Raw genomic sequence first — 12,579 nt, 5'->3', positions numbered from 1 at the left:
GAACGTAGGCTGGTGCAACCACTATGGAAAACTGTATGGGGGTTCCTCAAACTAAAAATAGAGTTGCCATATGATCCAGCAATCCCACTTCTGGGCATATATCCATTGAAAAATATAAGTCGAAAATACACATGCACCAGGGCTCATAGCAGCACAATTTACAGTAACACATGGGAGCAACCTAAATGTCCATCGACAGATGAATGGATAAAGAAGATATGATATATTTACACAATGGAATAGTACTCAGCCATAAAAAATAGTGAAATAATGCCATTTGCAGCAACATGGATGGACCTAGAGATTATCATACTAAGTGAAGTAGCCAGAAAGAGAAAGACAAATACCATATAATATCACTTATACATGGAATCTAAAATATGATACAAATGAACTTATTTACAAAACAGAAACAGAATTACAGACATAGAAAACAAACTTATGGTTACCAAAGGGGAAAAGAGGTGGGGGAGGGATAAATTAGGAGTTTGGGATTAGCAGATACTAACTACTATATATGAAATAGATAAAAAAACAAGGTCCTACAGTATAGCACAGGGAACTATATTCAATATCCTGTAATAAACCATAATGGAAAAGAATATGAAAAAGAATATATATATATATATAAAACTGAATCACTTTCCTGTACACCAGAAATTAATACATTGTAAATCAACTATACTTCAATTTTTTAAAAAAAGTATTGCACAGATACACCAATGGCCATCTCAGGAAGAACATCTTCCAACTCAAGGCTCTCCCACAGACATTTCTTGGAATCATCCTCTGTTATCCCACCACAGGTTCTGCCTTGAAAAATTTTTTTGGTTAAAACATAAATACACTGTGAATGCAACTTCCTCCTCCGAATCCTCTCCCCATGTAAGGTTTATTTCCAAAAGGTGGTTTCAGAGGAAGGGAAAGGGCAGAACAACGCAACCACACACACGTGTTAACACACCTCAACTATCCCCAACTCAAAAATAAAGCACTGTTAATTGAGCTTGCTTCAGAACATCAAACTAGTTACTAAAAGGGAACAATTCTACAAATCAAGAGGGAGAAGAAATGCCTAGGAGAACAGATTCTGATGAGATTTGCTTCTGTGTGCACTGGCAAAAGCAACTTAACCAGACAAATATCAGCCTATAAATAATGGCAATCACTCCCAGGAAACCGGTGATTCTGTAGAGGAGTGGTTTTCTTTATTTGGTTATCATTATTTTCCAAGGATCTTGCTATTATATATAAAAAGAAACCAGAAGCTAGGATTCATCAGGGACTGTTATGGAAATAGCTGCTCTGAACCCAGCCTTGAAGATAGGTCCACAGTCTGTCAACTCCCCCAAGTTAAAACACTGCTTTCAGTCCAAAAAAAAGCATGCAATTTTATGCCACAAAAAAATATGCTGTTGTGACAGAAAACACTAATTAGATGTCTGGGGGGAAAGAAGTTCTGTTGTGGAATCATGAAGGAATGTTAAATACTCAACGCGTGAATATACTATAAATACAGAAGGAGGTGAGAAGGTGAAAACAAACACTAAATGCCACGAGAAAAAATAATTTGTAAATATTTCTTTTGCGATATAGTTAATGCTTTTTTTTTTTTTAAAGTTGTTCCTTGATGGTATAAATAGCTAGAAATGTAAAACGAAGACATCCCCAGAGAAGAGACTTTAAATGCTAATCAAGGGAGCAATTTTCATATAATATGAAAATTAACATTGAGAAAAAAGAAGAGAAAGGACAAATGAAGTAAACAGGAAATTTTTTCTTTGAAATATTGAGGAGAAAATCTTTTAATGTAGTTTCTATACAATATAAATTACATGTAAACAATATTTCTGATAATTGATAAATTTTTGTTTATTTTTAGGAAACATAGTCCAACATTTACAGCCAATTTGCTTTTTGGAAAGTCTCACTGGAAGGAAGAGTTATACCTACCCAAAGCTTCACAACCTGTTTTACCCCTTTTAACTTTGAATATCACACTTTACAGACTGAAAACACCCCATCACTAGAAAGCTTAATTAAAAGATTTCCAAACTTTTCCAGGAAATCTAGGGAACCATGATTTCAAGTTAATATCTTCATAAATTTGGTGTTAAACTGTTACCAAAAAAAGTATGCATTGTATTTCTACTTCCCCTAAATACAGAGACGCAAAATAAAATTAAATCCATGATTCCTCACAGCCCTCTGAGATTATATTCACATCCCAGATTCACAGTAAACTATGGCACACAGGGTAACCATCCCCCAAAATGACAGACTCCAAGCTGACATACACAAAGCTCTAAAAGAAACTTTACTTGAAAAGCAGGTGTTTCCAGGATCCCAACACCAGGTCATTCAATTTAAGGCCTAAGGAAATTGAACTTTGGTCAGCAGGTTTTTGTTATACCTGTCTTATTGTCCACCAGTCAATCATGGGTGGCACATCATTCAACAAATATTTATTGAGCACTTACTACATTTAAAGTACTCTTTTAGGCACTGAGGTTAGGGCGATGAACAGGGTCCACATCCCTTCTTTCCCAGAGTTTACAACCTAAACTAGAGGTAGAACTCGAGAGAAGAGAAGGAAATGTTTCCTAACTGGAGGCACTATTGGCACTTGAGGCCAGACAATTATTTGTGTTGTGAGATTATCCTTTAATGGTAAGGAACATATTACCACTAAAAGCCAAGAACAGCTCCTAGTCAATGGTGATAACCAAAAACATCTCTCCACATTTCCAAATCTCTCTGGGGATAGGAGATGTCTTCAAAAGTGCTTGGATGAAGAAAAGAAGCTTTCTGTGCAAGATATGAACTCCCCCATCTGGGAAGGTGTCCCAAATTCAAGACAACCTAGGAATTCAGAAGCAGTCCTAATAGAGGTTGACCCTATAAGAAAGGAAGGGTCTTAATGCCAAAGTTATTTAGCATTTCCTAGCATTCCTTACTCATTCTGCCTTTGTGCTCCATCTCAGGAATTGAGAGAAAGGGCAAAAAGATCAACCTCCAGGCTAGGAATTCCTGAAAAACAGTGGGATAGTAGATTAGCGTAAATTCTGTTTGGGACTAGTATTTGCTTTTTTTGCTACATCTGTTTATTTGTAGCGATTCTTACATGCTCTGTGGCAAAAGAGTGATGCTTTGCAATTGAAGAAAAAGTTTTGGGATCTAGACCGCTAAAATATCATATTGTAAGTCACTTTGATTCATTTAATTCTTTTTAAAATTTAATTTATTTATTTAATTTATTTATTTTTGGCTGCGTTGGGTCTTCGTTGCTGCGCACGGGCTTTCTCTAGTTACAGCGAGTGGGGGCTACTCTTTGTTGCGCTGCGCAGGCTTCTCATTGCGGTGGCTTCTCTTGTTGCAGAGCACGGGCTCTAGGTGTGCGGGCTTCAGTAGTTGTGGCTCACGGGCTCTAGAGCACAGGCTTAGTAGTTGTGGCGCACAGGCTTAGTTGCTCTGCGGTATATGTATGGGATCTTCCCGGGCCAGGGCTGAAACCTGTGTCCCCTGCATTGGCAGACAGATTCTTAACCTCTGTGCCACCAGGGAAGCCCGGATTCATTTAATTCTTAAAAGCTAACTATTTGTTATAAACACTGCTGAATTAGAAGTTTTATCTTAGTGTCCTTTCCTCAATTTTTTCAGAGTTGGTAAGCTAAAGTTTGCTCTTTGGATAAACGACCTTCAAATACAATATCCTGAAATTCAGACTCTCAGGCATGTATTCATTTTGAATATTTGTGAATAATTTATTTGTTAATGAAAGGAGACATAGGTAAATTTTTTCTTAAATGCATTCTTCTAATGAATAACAAGGGCTATTTATATTTAGGAAGTTCATTTGGTTTTGCCTTGTTTTTGATGGTTTGTTTTGCTAAGAAAAACATCTAGAGTATTGTGATGGTTTTAAAATATGTCCACAAATTCTTTGATACTCCTCTCTTTAAGAAGTAAAGCTTAGTTTCCATCCCCTTGAGTCTGGACTGGAGTTAATGACTCACATCTAGTGCACAGCATATAGCAAAAGTGACAATGTATATTTTCCTCAACTAGATCATAAAAGATGTTGTGGCTTCCTCCTTTTTCTTTGCCTTGGGTCACTCATTCTGGGAGAAGCCAGATGACATGTCAGGAGGATCCTCAAGCAGTTCTATGGAGAGGTCTACTTGGTGAGGAACTCCTGCCAATGGTCGTGTAAGCAAGCCATCCTGGAAGATCCTCCAGTCCCAGTCATGCCTTCAGATGACTGCAGCTCCTGCTGATATCTTGAGTCAAACATCATGAGACACCCTGAGCCAGAACCATCTAGCTAAGTCACTCTCAAATTCAGACCCACAGATACGGGTATGTTTGCTGTTTTAAGCTGCTAGATTTGGGGGCAATTTGTTTCTCAGCAATAGATAAGTAATTCAAGTTTGTACTTTGATCAACAGGTCTAAATAAAAACCTAAAGTTCCAAGGTTATTTTTAACTCTCCACATCGCAAACAAGTGTAACTCAGATGTCAGCATCAGCATCTGTCTTTCAGATGTCTAGATCTAATTGACTCTGCTCAGAGCCCAGTCATTTCCACAGCTGTGAACTCTGAACTCCACTCTGTGGCATCAACCTGACACAGAGTACTGATCCTTGCCTTCCAGACCTCTTTTTCCACCTAACCAGAGATTACCAAGACATTCTTTCCAAGTAAATACAGTGTTCTGTATTTATCTGGAAAGGAATTGAGGTACGTACAAATTTCTCTATCTCATCATTCAATATTTTCTTGGATTTTAATGCATGAACCTATAATCTCTGAATCAGACTAACATCAACATATCCTTAAGTACCAGACCCATTTACTGCAACAACACCCTCATGCCACAATTTTTTTTTTTTTTTTTTTGCGGTACGCCGGCCTCTCACTCTTGTGGCCTCTCCCATTGCGGAGCACAGGCTCCGGACACGCGGGCTCAGCGGCCATGGATCATGGGCCCAGCCGCTCCGCGGCATATGGGATCTTCCCGGACCGGGGCACGAACCCGTGTCCCCTGCATCAGCAGGCAGACTCTCAACCACTGCGTCACCAGGGAAGCCCAATGCCACAAATTTTTAATGTGTGTGATAGACAGCTTCTAAAATGGCTCCTAATGATCCCCACTTCCTGGTATTCATGTCCTGATATAATTCCCTCCCCTGAGTGTGGACTGGACCTAGTGACGTGCTTCTAACAAACAAAATGTGACAAAAGTGATAGGATGTCACTTCTGAGATGACGTTTCAAAAGGACTCTGGCTTCTATCTTGCACACCCTCTCTTGTTCTCTTACTTGCTCAGCTGATGAAAGCCAGCTACCATACTGTGAGTTGCCCTATGGAAAGGCACATGTGGCAACGGACAGAGGGAGACCTCCAGCTAACATCCAGTCAGCAACAGAGGCCTTCAGTCCAGCAGCTCACAAAGAACTAAATCCTGCCCACACCCATGGGGGTGAGCTTGAAAGCAGATTCTCCCCTTGTCGAGCCTCAAGATAACTGCAGTTCCTGTCAGCACCTTGGCTGCAGCCTAGACCCCCACAACGTAAGGATAATAAGTGGTTGTTGTTTACGGTGTTCAATTTGGGGGTAATTTATTATGCGGCAATAGATAACTAGTATAATATGGAAAAAGAATTACTTTTAAAACATACATTATAAAGTGCGTGACAGTTATGTGTTTCCAGAGCATACCTAGCACTGTTAGCACAAAGTGCTAAATAATTATTGAACACGACTTAGTATCACCAGAGCCTAGATTACTGGATGCAAATTTATCCAGGTGTAACATGTGTTTTTTCCCCTGTGGTAATTTTCCCCAGATTCATCTCTGTTGTCCTCAAGAAATTGGAATGAGAATATAAACATGGTTACAGGGTCTTAAAATGTTTTTCTGAAAAATCAGTTAGTGGTGAGTGGCCAAGATGGTGGAGTAGAAAGACCCTGAGATCACCTCCTCCCATAGATACACCAAAATTACAACTATTTATAGAACAACTATTGATGAGAAAGATGAGAAGACTAGCAGAAAAGATCTCTTACAACTAAAGATATAAAGAAGGAACCACAGTAAGACAGTAAGGGTGGAGAGGAGGTACAGTTAAGACACATAACCCCAGGTGGGCAACCAACATATGGGAGGATAATTACAACTGCAGAGGTTCTCCACAAGAAGTGAGAGGTCTGAGCCCCACATCAGGCTCCCCAGCCAAGAGAGCCTGCATGGGGAAGATGAGCTCCCCAGAATGTTTGGCTCTGTTTGGCCAGCAGGGCTTACTTCTGGGAGACCCAGAGGGATTTGGGAAATAGAGACTCCACTCTTAAAGGGTGCACACAAAATCTCACACACTCCAGCACCCAGGACAGAAGCAGGAATTTGAAAGGAGTCTGGGTCAGAATGATCTGCTGATCTTGGAGAGCCTCTCAGAGAGGCAGGAGGCACCTGGCACTCACCCTGGGAACATAGACACTGGTGGTAGCCATCTGGGGGGAGCTGGTTTTACCATGAGGACACTGGTGCTGGCAAGCACAATTCTGGAATCCTCCCTCTATAGCCTATTAGCACTGAACCCAGTCCTATCCACCAGCCTATTGACACCAGGACTTGTATGCCTCAGGCCAAGCAACTAGCCAGTCAGGGACACAGCCTCACACACCAGCAGGCTAGCTGCCTTAGACTACCTGAGCCCACTGCCACCCTGGGACACAACCCTGTTCCCCAGAGGGCCCAGGATCTGGCCCTGCACACCAGTGCACTGGCAATAGCCTTGGGAACCCCAGAGCCCTGTACCCAGAAACCATAAGACCTAGCTTAGCCCCCAGTGGGTTAGCACTACCCCAAGAGCAGCCTCAGCCACCAGGGGTTGGGCATCAGCCTCAGAATCCCCTGGGCCTTGTAGCCTGTCATGTTAGGACTCAGCCCACCCACCAGTAAGCCAGCACCAGCTCTGGAACACCTTGAGCTCCTCAGTCAGCTGCCCTGGGATTTGGTCCCAATCACCAGTGGGCAGACACCCTGGACCACACAGCCAGCCATGTCAGGAACTGGCTCCACTCACATGTAAGGTGACACTAGATCCAGGAATCCCAGTCCTGAAACCACCTACCCTGGAACATGGCTCCACCCACCAGTGAGCCAGCACTATCCTTGGGGGCCCCAGAGCTCTGCAGCCTACAGCCTATTGACCTGGCCCTACCCACCGGTGGCCAAAAGACTCTGCACAAGACAGGGCCTGGCAACCAACCAGACCGGGAGCCAGTCACACCTACCAGACCACCCATAGTACTCAGTCCACCACAAAAGAAGGACCCACACTGCTCACAGAGGGGGCATCCCTAGAGCATGTAGCTCTGCTGGCCAGAAAGTAGTGCACTGCTGGGATGCATAGGATATCTCCTACAAAAGGCCATTTCTCCAAGGCTGGGAAACATAACCAACCTACCAAATACATAGAAATAAAAACAGCAAATTAGGTGAAATGAGGTAACAGGAGAATATATTCCAAACAAAGGAACAAGATAAAAATCCCAGAACTAAGTGCAGTGCAGGTAAGTGATTTACCCAATAAAGAGTTCAAGGTAAAGATGCTCAGAGAACTCAGGAGAAGATTGAAAGAACAGAGTGAGAAGTTAGAAGTTTTTAACAAAGAGTTAGAAAATATAAAGAAGTTACAACCAGAGATGAAGAATGCAATAACAGAAATAGAATATACACTAGAAGGAATCAACAGGAGATAAGACAATACAGAAGAATGGATCCTTGAGCTGGAAGAGTCCTAAACAGGATCAACTGAAAGAGTACCACATCAAGACACACTGTAATTAAAATGGAAAAACATAAAGATAAGGAGAGACTCTTAAAAGCAGAAAGGGAAAAGCAACAAGTTACATACAAGGAACTCCTATAAAGCTATTAGCTGACATTTCTGCAAAAACTTTGCAGGTCATAAGGGAGTGGTACTATATATTTAAAGTGATGAATGGGAAGAACCTACAACAAAGACTACTTGGCAAGTCTTTCACTCATACTTGATGGAAAGAACAAAAATTTCACAGACAAGCAAAAGCTATTGATAAAAGAGTTCAGGATCACTAAACCAGCTTTACAAGAAATGTTAAATGGACTTCCTAAGCAAAAAAAGAAAGGCCATAACTAGAAATATAAAAAATATGAAGGGAAAAACTCATTAGTAAAGGCAAATATACAGCAAAGGTAGTAAATCAACCACATAGAAATCTAGTAGAAAGGTTAAAAGACAAAAGTAGTAAAACTATATATAACCACAAGAAGTAGTTAAGGGATACACAAACAGAAAGATGTAAAATATGATGTTAAAAGCAGGAAATGTGGATTGGGGGGAATGCAGAGTTGTTAAAATGTGTTTGAACCTAAGAGATCAGTAATTTAAAATAATTATACACACACACACACACACACACACACACATACATATATGACTTTACAAGAGACTTACATCAAATCTAAAGACACAAACAAACTGAAAGTGAGAGGATGGAAAAAGTTATTCCATGTAAATGGAAATGAAAAGAAAGCCAGGTTAGCAATATTATATCAGACAAAATAGACTTTAAAACATAGATTGTAACAAAAGACAAAGAAGGACATTACATAATGATCAAAGGATCAATCCAAGAAGAAGTTACAACAATTGTAAATATACATGTACCCAACATAGAAGCACCTAAATACATAAAGCAAATATTAATAGACATAAAGGGAGAAATTGACAGTAACACAATAATAGTAGGGGACTTTAACAGCCCACTTAAATCAATGGATAGATCATCCAGACAGAAAATCAACAAGAAAACACTAACCTTAAATGACATATTAGACCAGATAAACTTAATATATAAATATATATATTAAGTATATATATGTATAGAGAGAATATACTTCAACATAATAAAGGCCATATATGACAATCCCATGACTGATATCACACTCAAAGGTGAAAAGCTGAAGCATTTCTTCTAAGATCAGAAAAAAGACAAGGATGCCCACTCTTGCCATTTTTATTCAGTATAGTATTGGAAGTCCTAGCCATAGCAATAAGACAAGGAAAAGAAATAAAAGGGATCCAAATGGGAAATGAAGGAGTAAAACTGTCACTATTTGCAGATGACATGATACTATACATAGAAAATCCTAAAGATGCCACCAAAAAAAACCCCACTAGAGCTCATTAATGAATTCTGTAAAGTTTCAGGATACAAAATTAACATACAGAAATCTTGCATTTCTATACACTAACAACAAATTATCAGAAAGAGAAATTAAGAAAACAATCCTATTTACCATGACATCGAAAAGAATAAAATACATAGAAATAAATCTAACTAAGGAGGTAAACATCTGTACTCAGAAAACTCTTAGACACTGATGAAAGAAATTGAAGATGACACAAAGAGATGGAAAGATAGTCCATGTTCATGGATTGGAAGAATTAATATTGTTAAAATGACCATACTACCCAAGGCAATCTACAAATTCAAAGCAATCCTTACCAAAATACTAATGGCATTTTTCAAAGAACTAGAACAAATAATTCTAAAATTTGTATGGAACCACAAAAAAACATGAATAGCCAAAACAATATTGAGAAAGAAGAACAAAAATGGAGATATCACATTCCATGATTTCAAACTATACTACAAAGGTACAGTATCAAAACAGCATGGTATTGGCACAAAAACAGATACATAGATCAGCAGAATAGATTAGAGAGCCCAGAAATAAACCCAAACTTATATGGGCAATTAATCTATGAAAAAGGAGACAAGAATATACAATGGGAAAAAGACAGACTCTTCACTAAATGTTGGGAAAACCAGACAACTACATGCAAAAGAATCAAACTGGACTGTTCTCTCACACCATGCACAAAAATACATTTAAGTCTTTAATCCATTTTGAATTTAAGACCTGAAACCATAAAACTGCTAGAAGAAAACATAGGCAGTAAGGTCTTTGACATCAGTCTTAATAATAATTTTTTGGATCTGTCTCTTCAGGCAAGGGAAACAAAAGCAAAAAAAAAAACAAATGGGACTACGTCAAACTAAAAAGCTTTTCACAGCAAAGGAAACTCTCAATGAAACAAAAAGCCTGTCTACTGAATGGGAGAAGATATTTGCAAACAATATGTTCAATAAGGGGTTAATATCCAAAATACAGAAAGAATTCATACAACTCACATCAACAAAAAACAAAACAAAAAGAACAACAACAAAATACCAATCCAATTAAAAATGGGCAGAGGATGTGAATAGACATTTTTCCAAGGAAAACATATAGCTGGCCAACAGGCATACGAAAAGATGTTCAACATCACTAATCATCAGGGAAATGAAAATCAAAACCACAATGAGATATCACCTCACACCTGTCAGAATGGCTATTAATAAAAAGACAGCAAATAGCAAGCGACGGCAAGGATGTGGAGAAAAGGGAATCCTTGTGCAGTGTTGGTGGCAATGTAAATTGGTGCAGCATCTATGGAAAATAGTATGGATATGCCTCAAAAAGTTAAAATAGAACTACCTTATGATCCAGCAATTCTACTCCTGTGTATTTATCTGAAAAAAGACAAAAACACTAATTGGAAAAGGTATATGCACCCCAATGTTCATTGCAGCATTATTTACAATAGCCAAGATATGGAAGCAACCTAATTGCCCCCACTGATAGATGAATGGATAAAGAATATGTGGTATATCTATAGAATGGAATATTACTCAACCATAAAAAATAATGAAATCTTGCCATTTGTGACAACATGGCCAGACCCAGAGGGTACCATATTAAATGAAATAAGTCAGACAGAGAAAGACAAATACTGTATGATTTCACTTATATGTGAAATCTAAAAAACAAGTGAAAAAACAACACAACAGAAACAGAGTTACAGCTACAGGAAAAAAACAAAACAAAACAAAACAAACAACAGATGGTTACCAGAGGAGAAGGGAGTGGGGGGAAGGAAGAAATAGGTGACAGAGATTGAGGTACAAACTTCCAGTTTTAAAATACATGACCCACAGGGATGAAATGTACAGCATGGGGAATATAGTCAATAATAAAAAAACATTGTATGGTGACAGATGGTAACTAGAATGATCACAGTGATCATTTTGTAATGTACAGAAATATTATATCACTATGTTGTATAACAGGAACTAAGATAGCATTGTAGGTCAAGTATACTTCAAAACAAACAAGCAAACTCAGAGAAAAAGAGATCAGATTTGTGGTTACCAGAGGCAGGGGGTCAGGAGAGGGGGAACTGCATGAAAGGTACAAACGCCCAGTTATAAGATAAATAAGTACGAGGGATGTGATGTACAACATAATAAATACAATGAACACTGCTGTATGTTATATTTGAAAGTTGTTAAGAGAGTAAATCCTAACAGTTCTCATCACAAGGAAAAATTTTTTTTCTATTTCTTTAATTTTGTATTTATACGAGATGATAGATGCTCACTAAACTTATTGTGATAATCATTTCATGATGTATGTAAGTCAAATCATTATGCTGTACACCTTAAACATATACAGGACTGTATGTCAATTATATCTCAATAAAACTGAAAGAAAAGAAAGAAAGAAAGAGAGAGAGAGAAGAAAGGAAGGGAGGAAGGAAGGAAAGAAAGAAAGAGGGAAGAAGGAAGTCACCAAAAAAAAAAAAAAGTAATTAAATAGAGACACATCTGGCATGTATAGATACATGGCTTCTGATCTCCTCACCTGGGTTTTATGAATTCACTACCTACCACATGGTTAAGTTTTTGTTACAACTAAATATGTATGAAAAGGTAAATTGGAGAAGCTATTTTCAGCACAATTTGTCTTAAATGCATGAATTTTATTTATTTTTTAAATTGATTAATTAATTAATTTGGGGGGGCTGCGTTGGGTCTTCTCTACTGCACATGGGCTTTCTCTAATTGCAGCAAGCGGGGGCTACTCTTTGTTGTGGTGCTCAGGCTTCTCACTGTGGTGGCTTTTCTTGTTGCAAAGCACAGGCTCTAGGCACACAGGCTTCTGTAGTTGTGGCACGTGGGCTCAGTAGTTGTGGCTTGCAGGCTCTAGAATGCAGGCTCAGTAGTTTTAGCTCATGGGATTAGGTGCTCCACAACATGTGGGATCTTCCTGGACCAGGGCTCGAACCCGTGTCCCCTGCACTGGCAGGCAGATTCTTAACCACTGCGCCACCAGGGAAGTCCCTTAAACTCCTAAATTTTAAAAAGGGAAAAGTAGCTGAGTTTTGAGTTTTCTATGAATCAGCATTTCTCTAGATGTGTTCCATGAAGGACTAATTACACAGACTATTTAAAGGTGGTATACATATATATATTTTTTAACATTTTTATTGGAGTATAACTGTTTTACAATGGTGTGTTAGTTTCTGCTTTACAACAAAGTGAATCAGTTATACATATACATATGTTCCCATATCTCTTCCCTCTTGCGTCTCCCTCCCTCCCACCCTCCCTATCTCACCCCTCTAGGTGGTCACAAACCACC

This window comes from Physeter macrocephalus, chromosome 4, assembly GCF_002837175.3.
Source record: "Physeter macrocephalus isolate SW-GA chromosome 4, ASM283717v5, whole genome shotgun sequence".
NCBI classification, from domain to species: Eukaryota; Metazoa; Chordata; class Mammalia; order Artiodactyla; family Physeteridae; genus Physeter; species Physeter macrocephalus.
The sequence above is the reverse complement of the archived record's forward strand: the minus strand, read 5'-3'. Positions refer to the sequence as shown.